The sequence below is a fragment of the Rhagoletis pomonella genome, unplaced genomic scaffold, assembly GCF_013731165.1.
Source record: "Rhagoletis pomonella isolate Grant_MI unplaced genomic scaffold, Rhpom_1.0 Rhpom_scaffold_04613, whole genome shotgun sequence".
Taxonomy (NCBI): Eukaryota; Metazoa; Arthropoda; class Insecta; order Diptera; family Tephritidae; genus Rhagoletis; species Rhagoletis pomonella.
In genome coordinates this window covers 4,359-15,183 of record NW_023463161.1, presented here as the reverse complement: position 1 = coordinate 15,183, position 10,825 = coordinate 4,359, and the positions used below count along the sequence as shown (strand labels likewise).

The following is a 10,825-nucleotide window of genomic DNA, read 5'->3' as shown; positions in this document are numbered from 1 at the left end:
AGTCTAAAGTCTACAGAAATAAGCCAGCAACTATTCCAGCTTTGGAAGACAACATTTCCGAAGAAATTCGGGCTATTCCGGCCGAAATGCTCGAAAAAGTTGCCCAAAATTGGACTTTCCGAATGGACCACCTAAGACGCAGCCGCGGTCAACATTTAAATGAAATTATCTTCAAAAAGTAAATGTCATGGACCAATCTAACGTTTCAAATAAAGAACCGATGAGATTTTGCAAATTTTATGCGTTTTTTTTAAAAAAATGCCTAAAATTGATATTTAGAATTTCCCTAGGGTTGGCTTTCCAAAACGGAACCAATCGAGATTTCAGCGAAAGTATATGGAATTTAGTCATGAAACTTGGTCAGGATGTTGGGGGAGGCTTTCTCTACATGAATGTATCACTCTCACAAAGTAGTTGCTAATAGTATTTGTTGTTAAATAATCTTCACTACCACCCCTAACTTTTTGTACAAAATGCCACTTATCAATTGTATTTTGGTTGATATACAATATCTTCAATGTTCACGTGCGTATTTGATACTTTTAATATATATATATTCATCAATTAATTAACTAAGACGCGTTTATAAATCCGTTCACTCGTTTTTGCACTTTTCACAAACAAACAGAAATAACAATGGCCGACAGTAAGAGCAAATGTGTGCTGCCATACTTCTCGAAGCTATAAAATACAACTATAAACCATATCATTTTCGATTTTGATCCAAGGGCTTTTTATTATAAAATCGATACTTCGATAAATCATGAAAATTTTTAATAAAAAATTGCGCGATTTTTTATTACAAATTTTCGCCTGCGGCGCTTTTTATTATAAAATCGATACTTCGATAAATAATGGAAAATTTTTAATAAAAAATCGCGCGATTTTTTATTACAAATTTTCGCCTGCGGCGCTTTTTATTATAAAATCGATACTTCGATAAATTATGAAAATTTTTAATTAAAAATTTTCGCCAGCAGCGTATGTGCATTTTTTCATTGTTTCCGTTTTGTGTTTTTTTTATTTGCATTTTTTAGTATGTATGGCAGCACCGGCATTTCAGTTCAATTGGTGTACAAGGGAAAAAGTGAGGTTGAATTCGGTATTTTTTGCAACTTTAAATGCGAATTACTTAAAAACTATAAGCCTCCGGAGGGTGGGGTCTTCAGATTTAGAATCTGAAAAAGCTCCTCTATACTCCCTAATATTTTGTTTTTTCCAGAGCCTGGATCCGTTTTGGAAAATTTTCCCTTTCCCTATAACAATGAATTATAAACTGGCAAAAATGGATTCAAAAATCATTTTTTTTTTAATTATGTGCGTGGAATTTCGATCGATAAAAAATCAAGTTGGGTCAACGAAATTCCGTTATAAGTTCAATATTTCTTGCTCTATTTACAAAAGTGGGATACTATTGGAAAGGTTGTGAATTAGGCTTTCTCTATTCAAAGCGGAAATACTAGAATTTGTCTCGGCCGAGATGAAATTCAAATAAATTACTCGAAGAAAATGAAATTCCTAGTAGGCCTGAAAAATGAAAATTTCATCAAAACTTTCACTTTCCAGCAGCTAAAATTGTGTTGTTTAAGTCAAAGAGGAGTGGTAAATAAACTGAGATACAAACTTTAACGAATAGTGGCGGATAACGAGTTTGCGGGTCTAATGAAATTAATAAATTGCTAAAAATAAATCTAAATTAACATCGTTTTACTTTAACATGAAATACTCAGTCCTAGTTTACTAAAATCCCAAAAATGTATATTCATTAAAAAGAACATACCTAAAAAAATAAGACGAAAATGGTATTTTAGCAATTGTTGAATAAATCACAAAACACCGACAAATTAAACATTGAGATTCAGTTTCAAATATACAATTTTAAATAATACTGCGCTCGGTAATCTTCCAAATCGAATCCCGTCCCGCCCTACACTTTGGTTTAAATTTTATAATTTTTATTGTTTCGTCTTTAGCAGACATTTCTAAAAACGTTTTTGACGTTGTTTTGAAATTAGGCGACATAAAATAATGTAATTAATATTTTCTAGAATATGGAAATAATACACTGTGCGCCGAGTTACGGAAATATATGTAGGCGCGCCGCAGTGGCGTTCGGCGCCTAAGGAATTACATTTATGGCCACGCAAACATTACCACGACTTTTTTGAATGAGGCAGAATTTTGTATTTAATGTATTTTTTTTTTGCATTAAGTTCTCGCTATAACAAAAATTTGTATAAGGGTCATTCCATTGTGACTGGTGGGATATTTTACTCCAGAATGTGATTAATTGCGAATTATAACTATCTCATCGGATAGAGAAGTGAAAGATATTATTTAACATAGAACGATAACTAATGTATAAAATTCCCCTAAAGAAAATAGCAAACAATTTCTTAGTCCTATGATACTATCATTTTAATGAATGTGACTGGTGGGACCCTGAAAAGAACTCTATTTTACCCTTGTGCCCTGAAAGACTAAGTTTAGCCAAAAAAACTCATTTTCAAGAAAGATATTTTTGTGTTGTAAGATATGAACTATACGCTTTCCTTTTCAATAAAAAAAACTAGGCTGACTTAATCTTCATAGAAATATTAAAAAATATTTAAAGTTTCTACTAGTGGGACAAGTCCTTGTGACAGGTGTAAAGTAATTATGTATGAAGTAAACGTTTCCATACACAAAAATTACAGGAACATATTAACGAAATGTAGTCATTTAAAAAGAAGTTACTGCTGAAACGGAGGTAAATAGGGCATTTTAAAATTTAAGTCCTTTTCCTATTTTCCATAAATAAAAGTTCCACACTTTGTACAAAAAATTGTTGGTATGCAGTTTAATAGCCCATTTAATTCTAGTACAATGACGTGCAATTTTGAAAGGGGTTTGGCAATGTTCAGAAATCAATTAATGACCTTACCGAAATTCAAAAGCATTTTAGTTCATTATGAGACATTCTATTTCATATCGGACACCAAATTTGCTGTCACACTTTCGATTGGCTTCAAATTTCGTATGGGTTCTGTACATGAAATAAGCTAACACGTGTTCGAGGATTTTTTTTTTATTTTTTTTCTTCGGAGATATGACCTGTCAAAGTTTGCATTTTTTCGGGATTGTGAGCAATCATTTACTTCTTCAAATCGTTATATCTCGGGTTCATCATAGAGACTTCATCTTAGCTAAAGAAACGGGCTTAACATTTCTATATATAAGATGGTCAAGATCGTCCTAAAGCTAACTTAGCTATTAACAGCTGAACTTTTTGAAGTTGATTTGCATAGTGAAGACCAGTAAATTAGGGATTTCAAATTATACCATCGTAATCCTTGTTTAATTCTCTATAAAAAACGTGGTTAAAAGATAGGCGTTTTTCAAGAATTATTTTAAACAATATTTTTCTTTATGACGAGATGGTTTATTTTGTGAGTGTTTAAGGGACTTGCGCTCTCTTAAAACAACTATCTCGTATTTTTCACATCGCCATTCCCATCCCGTAAATCCCGTATTAAATCCCTGTGACTTCCACTACAAGCATCCCTGCGGTAGTTGGAAGTCCCAAAATCGCAAGGGAATTGCTTCCCATAGGCGGACTGGAAGCCATTTCCAGTGTTGGTTATAAAAGGCGATTGCAACCTTGCCAGCGCTCTTCTTTTTCATCGCCAACTGAACAGAAGACAACAGGGATCGTAACGCCAGCAACTATAAAAAAAAGTCCTCTACAACACCGTTGGAGGTCGACATCTACTTACCTGGATTCATCATCATACTATCGACGCGGGAGTTGAACTACATCACGGAGTTTCACCTGCACTTCAGCAAACTAAGTATCAACCATCTATACATATATTAATATTATCCATCCATTTAAATTTTTACCATTCCCGTTGCGCGAGTTCCCTCCGAATTCCGCAACCCAAATCAATTGCTCAATTCACCTTATATTTGCTAATCAAAGTGTCAAAAATCTCATTATACAGTCCATTCAAAAAAATCGTTGTTAAAATATTAACTAATTCTAAGCGCATTTTGTAAATGAATTACAAGTTGGATTAAACATTACTTTGCAAATCTTAAATCGCAATCTCGTAATTTCTTAACATGGTCCTTGCGAGCCAAATTTGAAACAGTGGCAACGCAACTTTTCGGACAGTTGAAATTGCGCTGCTAAACACTGAGCGGCAGCTGTCATTTTCCCAAATTTCCCATATTCTCTCACATTCAATTGCAATCTTTCAGCGAATCGGCAGCAGTAACAACAGCGAATAAGCAAATCTTCAATCGCTGCAACGCGGGATTTTCAAACCTTTTCAAAGTGTTATTTAGTTTAAACAAAAATTGTGGTTAGCGTACAAATCTCGGCAAATTTAAGTGAATCCCAAGCGCAACTCTCCCCAAGTGATTATCGCTCAGCGAAAAGTGTCGCGAAAAGGCCTACATAATTGCTAAGTGCATGGCAATATAGTCTCGTGAAGTGCTTGCGGCACCGATTTTTTCACACAATCTTGTGATTTGCGAACAACGCGGGAATCCGTTTTTCTTCGCACGCCACGTTAGCAGGCGCCCACCTTAACATCTACAAAGCTACCAGCGCCCACCGCGGGATTTTCGAAGCCCATAAAAATGAGAAGTACCCAGAAAAAGGAGTAAGTTGCATGCAAATCATACATATGTACATTTATACCCAGGGACACATTTATATACATATAAATATACTCATCACAAAATTTTCATAAAATTGCATATATGTATATCAACTGTACATTTCGGTAAAATATTCACCGTTATCGAAAAACGGATTCTTAAAATATATATATGCAGTTATATAGGTACATACATAGTCCTACTCGCTACTTTGCATAAAATTTTCACTCGTTGTTTCTCCAGCTTCCATACATACGTACATACGCATATCTATGTACCTGCGTATCTATGCAGGATTGCTCGTTTTCTATTCCCAACATCTCTATTCCAACTTCGAAATATTTGCTATGCTGTCTGCGCCGGCGCCGGCAGCGATCATCGTTTCACTTTCGGTCTTGCGTTTTATGTAGTTGCTTTGCATATATACGTAAGTACATACATACATCCATGTACATAAATTCATATCACCGAAAAACAACGCCAGTTGCGTCGGTGTTTTGCCTAACACTTCATTTCTCCTGTTCTAATAAGAATTTCCATGCATATGTATGTACATATAAAGTTGCAACTCAGTAGACAAGTGTGCTAGCCCAGTAGGAAATCCTACAAGCACTTGCGACTGGCGAAAGTCTGAGTACATTCGAATTGTACCCAACCTTGAAATAGAAAACCATTTTAGCAACAATCCCCAACGTTACACATATATTATCTATTAGTCCCTTAACTTATATTAATATCAAACTGCAACTTATATACGGTGGAAAAATATCGACTCATCGACTCATGTACACATACTTACCTAAGCAAATTGATTTAAAATTAAAATTTAAAACTTTATGAGAATTACAAAATTAAATGGTGAAAGTTATTCCCAGTTTTCGTTGATAAACGTAGGGGTGAAGATATTGGTGATTATTCCCGGTATTTTACAAACAGCGAATACGAGTCTTATAGAGTGATTTATCGCTGAAAATACTGTCGCTCTACAAAATTTGGTTTTTTTTTCTCCGTTTACTTTGCGAGTAAACTCATCACGCGTGACTCTTGTTCGGCATTTAGCAATCAGTATCTCGACTATTGGTAACTCTTCCAGCTTACACTTTCAAAAGTAAATTCTTTCGGTCTCGTTTTTAATAGCCCTCATCCATCTCCAGTATGTCGGTAGCTTCGGCATTAATGTCGAAGTTTATCTTCGATTCTAATAATGTGGTGAATTTCTGCACCAACTTCGAAAAAGAAGATCCGGAAGATCATACCGATTCTTTACTCGAGGTAAAGTTGCAGGACCTTAATTCCCGTTGGGACATGTTGAAAATTTCCTATGAAAAAGTCTGTCTTGCCGAAGAGACTTCCATTTCTGCCGAATCTAACTGCCAAATTTCAACTGTGTACTGATAGTTTTTACATTTGCAAATCCCATATCCTAGACCAACTCAAGCTTTTCCAGGGCAGCACAACTGACAAAAATTCCATTTCCCGCCAGTCGATGGCTTTCATCGATAATTCGATACCATGTATCAAAGTGCCTCCGTGTGATACCCAAACATTCTACGGTAGCTATGAGGACTGGCCATCTTTCCGTGATATGTTCACGGCCGTATATCTCAACCACCCCAAGTTAACACCCGCTCAGAAACTTTACCATTTGCGAAACAAAACTAAGGGCAAAGCTGGCGCCATAGTTAAACATTATACCTTGTGCGATGAAAACTTTTCTCTAGCATGGGAAGCTTTAAGAGCCCGTTTCGAAAACAAAAGAATTTTAATCGACAAACAGTTGAAGACTCTTTTTAACATTTCTCCCGTTTCATCTGAAAACAGCGAAGGCATTCAGAAAATCCAAAGCACCATTAATGATTGCCTTTCGTGCCTGAAAGCGCAAGGTGCTTCCGTTTCCGACTGGGACCCTATTCTTATCTATCTTTGCTCCACCAAACTTCCAGAGGAAACCCTCTCCCTCTGGGAGCAATCCCTCAAACCCAGGAAGGACTTACCCAACTGGTCCCAAATGGACGAGTTCCCGACCAGTCGGTACAAAGTGGTTGAGCGTTTGCATAATTACAAATCTACCAAAGCACGGAGTTCTCTTCCTCAAAAAACATCACCGAAGATTCAATCGTATCACTCCCAAGAACGCATTTCGTTCAAATGCAAATTATGCAACGAGAGTCATGCAGTGAAAGCCTGTCCAGAATTTCGTAAACTAAATATCGCTGAGCGAACCAAGTTCGTCGAACAAAACGGCTACTGATCTAATTGCTTAGCCTTTAATCATACTCTCAGCCGCTGTTCAAGTACCTTCCGATGTTATCATTGCAAAAAAAATCATCATACAATGTTACATCCCCCCTCCACCAACCAATCGATTCCCAAAGCACCAGTACGGAATCAGAAACCTAAACAAACCCCAAATGCAACGACCATCTTGCATACCCAATCAATTGCACCTACCTCCATTCAAACCCGACATCCAATATTCGACATCACTGAAGGAAAGGTTTCTTGCCAGGAGTTATCTATTTCTTCAACCGACAGTGATCCTCATATCCAAGCAAACTTTTCAACCAACAACGAAAGCACATTGCTTCCCACAGCCCAAGTACACATCGAGCATTTGGGCGAACTTTTCCCTTTAAGAGCTTTAATAGATCAAGGCTCTCAAAAAACGTTCATCTCAGAAAGGGTTCAAAATCATTTAAGACTCCCAACTAAGCGAGAAAATTTTTCAGTAACCGGCATGGGTGGAAAGATCGTGGAAAACGCGACTCGGGTCCGTAACATTCGTCTCGTAGCTAAACGTCGTGACATTCGCATCGATACCAAGGCTATTGTTCTCCACAAATTGACGAGCTTCTTACCCACTTCCCAAATCAAAAAACCCACACTTTCCGATATAAAAGGTCTGGACCTCGCTGACCCACACTTCTATACTCCCGCTCAGATCGACTTGGTAATAGGTAGCGACCTAATCCTGAAATTCTTCTTGAAGGAGTCCAACACAAAGTTCTTGGCAGCCTGCTCGCGCAAAAGACAATTTTTGGATGGTACTTGAGTGGATCATTACAAGCAACCAACTGCGCAACTTTTCACACTTATGTTGCAGAGGATTTGAGCGAAAGTCTTGATTCTCAACTTAAGCGGTTCTGGGAAGTAGAGGAGATCGCTGGATCACATCCCCTTTCAGCAGCAGATGCGTATTGCGAAAAGCTGTTTCAAGACACCACCTATCGGCAAACTGATGGACGATATGTGGTCCGATTGCCATTCAAATCGGAATTCCCCTCTAAGCTGTCTCTAGGTCCATCTCGTGCCCACGCAATGAAGCAAGCGATCCGAATGGAGCACATGCTCAATAAGAAACCCGAGCTTAAGAAGGAGTATATTCGGGTCTTAGACGAATATCTGACCTTAGACCACATGAAACCTATCACTTTGGATGAAATTCACCAAAATGGTAATTACCACTCCTACTATCTACCCCATCACTCCGTCATTAAACCCGACAGCAAATCCACCAAAGTTCGCGTGGTATTTAATGCTTCCAAACCATCAGCGTCCGGAGTGCCTCTAAATGACATTTTGCATATCGGTCCCACTTTGCAGACAGACCTCACGATTGTAATCTTAAATTGGGGTTTGTACAGATTCGTCTTTAACGGCGACATCCAAAAAATGTACCGCCAAATTCTGTTACATGAAGACGATCAACAGTTTCAACGAATTCTCTTCCGTAGAGAAAACGAGACCCAACTTAGAGATTTCGCGCTAAAAACTTTAACATTTGGGGTAAATTGCGCACCATATCTCGCCATCCGTACCTTGCACCAATTGGGAACTGACGCCAAAGACTCTTTCCCTTTAGCCAAGAGAATTCTAACCGAAGAAACTTATGTCGATGACATACTGACTGGCGGGCACGATATTCCTACTTGTCTCACCCCACAATCCCAAATTATCCAATGTTTGCTCTCAGCCGGTCTGCCTTTGAAAAAAATAACAGCTAATCACCCCGAACTGCTTAAACACATCCCGACCGAAGATTTGCTTGATTCCAATTTTCTCAAACTTGATTCCTCTAGCTCTACCAAAACTCTTGGCATTCGTTGGAATGCCTTAAATGATGCATTCTCTTATTCAACCGAGCCCATCCAACCAACTACAAGTGCTACTAAGCGGCAAATTGTATCCTCGGTTTCGAAACTTTTTGACCCCGCAGGTGGCTAGCGCCTATTATTATTCAGGCAAAAATACTCTTGCAGCAGATATGGTTGGATGGCACTGCATGGCACGAATGCGTTAAACCACTCTCACTTCAAAAGTGGAACCAATTCATCTCTGACCTTCCTAGTATCGAGCAAATCCAAATACCAAGATGGACGGAATTTTCACCAAATCAAATAATCCAAATCCATGGCTTCTGTGATGCGTCGGAGAAGGCATTCTGCGCATCCATCTACATAAGAACTCAGACCGACAACACTATTGCATCTCACCTACTTTTTTCTAAGACTAAAGTCGCACCATTACAAACAGTAAGCCTTCCACGTCTGGAACTTTGCGGTGCAGTGCTGCTTTCCAAATGTATCAAAAACGTTACCAGTCAACTTCCTCTAGGGGAAACAGAAATATTCTTATGGTCAGATTCGTCTATAGTTCTCTCGTGGCTGGAAAAACCTCCATGCGCATGGAAGGTATACGTAGCTAACCGCACCTCTCAGATCATCAACAACGTTGGAAACATCAAATGGAGACACGTATCAACCCACTACAATCCCGCTGACCTAGGAACGCGGGGCTGCAGACCACAGGACTTAATACAAAACTCCCTTTGGTGGCACGGACCAGGCTGGCTCCAGAAACCTCCAGATCAATGGCCAACGCCTTGAGAGTAATATGCTACATCTTTCGTTTCTTTCATCGAACCACTCGAAATCGCATACAGTCCACTTCGATTATCAATCCTGAAACTACGGTAATTACTCAAAGGGAAATTCATTGGGTTAAATCACGCCTCATAAAACTCGCTCAAGAAAGGCATTACCCCAATGAATACGCGAAACTCTCTAACAAACAGCCCATTTCTAAAAGGAGTTCACTTTTGACTTTAAACCCCTTTATCGATAAAAGTGGACTTGTCAGAGTAAATGGTCGTCTTGCAAATTCCTCACTCTCTTACAATGAAAGACATCCGATCATCATCCCACCATCCTCCAGATTCTGCCACCTATTTCTTCTATTTCTACACAACTTGCTGATGCACGCGGAACACCAACTAATGATCCGAACAGCAAGACAAGAGTATTTCATTCCCAGATTAAAATCACAGGTCAAGAAGTGCATACGAACTTGCAAAACCTGTACTATCTTCAAACAGAGTACGCGTTCACAAATAATGGCAGCATTACCGCCAGAGCGTTCAAGCTTCTCCTTGCCATTCACTCACACCGGAATTGACTTCGCGGGTCCCTTTGATGTTAAGTCATCCACCCTGCGAAAATCACCACTGCTGAAAAGTTATGTCTGCGTTTTCATCTGCTTTTCGACTAAGGCCATCCATTTAGAGGCGTGTTCAGATCTCTCCACCAAAGCGTTCCAAGCAGCATTTTCGCGTTTCGTCGGACGACGGGTCTACCACAACGCGTATTTTCCGATAATGGGAAAAACTTCGTAGGTGCCACGATTGAGAGAATACAAAGGTTGCGCCGATCTCGGACCGCTATTCCTCTCTTAACGAATTTGACAGAATCGTTGTTTGCATGACGTCACACTTGTGCAACTTGTTTACGTTTCCCTTCTACGTTTTTTCTTCTTCTTCCATTCTTGCTCACGTTTGGGCATTTCTCTCTCGCAATTGCACCAGTGTGACGTCACTCAAAAGTTATTCTCCAAAATCCTCTCTGATCGGCGCAATCTTGTATTCTATCATTCTTGCGTAGGTGCCAATCGAGCCTTTCAAACTGATTTCAAGAGATTTCTTAAGGAAACATCAGACGATATACGCTCAAAATATAATCTCCACGGCTTTAAATGGCATTTCTTACCGCCAAACGCTCCCCACATGGGCGGCCTCTGGAAGGCGGCCGTCAAGAGTTTTAAATTTCATTTTAAGCGAATTGCTGGGAGTTACCATTTCACCTTCGAAGAGCTCGCAACTTTACTGGCCCGTATTGAAGCGGTG

At 38.9% G+C, this 10,825-nt stretch overlaps 1 long non-coding RNA gene across 1 annotated transcript; it reads left to right on the top strand.

Moving 5' to 3' along the window:
* The first annotated feature begins 458 nt into the window (after positions 1–458).
* LOC118754779 lies at positions 459–706 on the top strand. Its single transcript, XR_004994938.1, has 2 exons — positions 459–525; positions 629–706. It is a non-coding gene; the product is annotated as an uncharacterized LOC118754779 (long non-coding RNA).
* Positions 707–10,825: the final 10,119 nt, after the last annotated feature.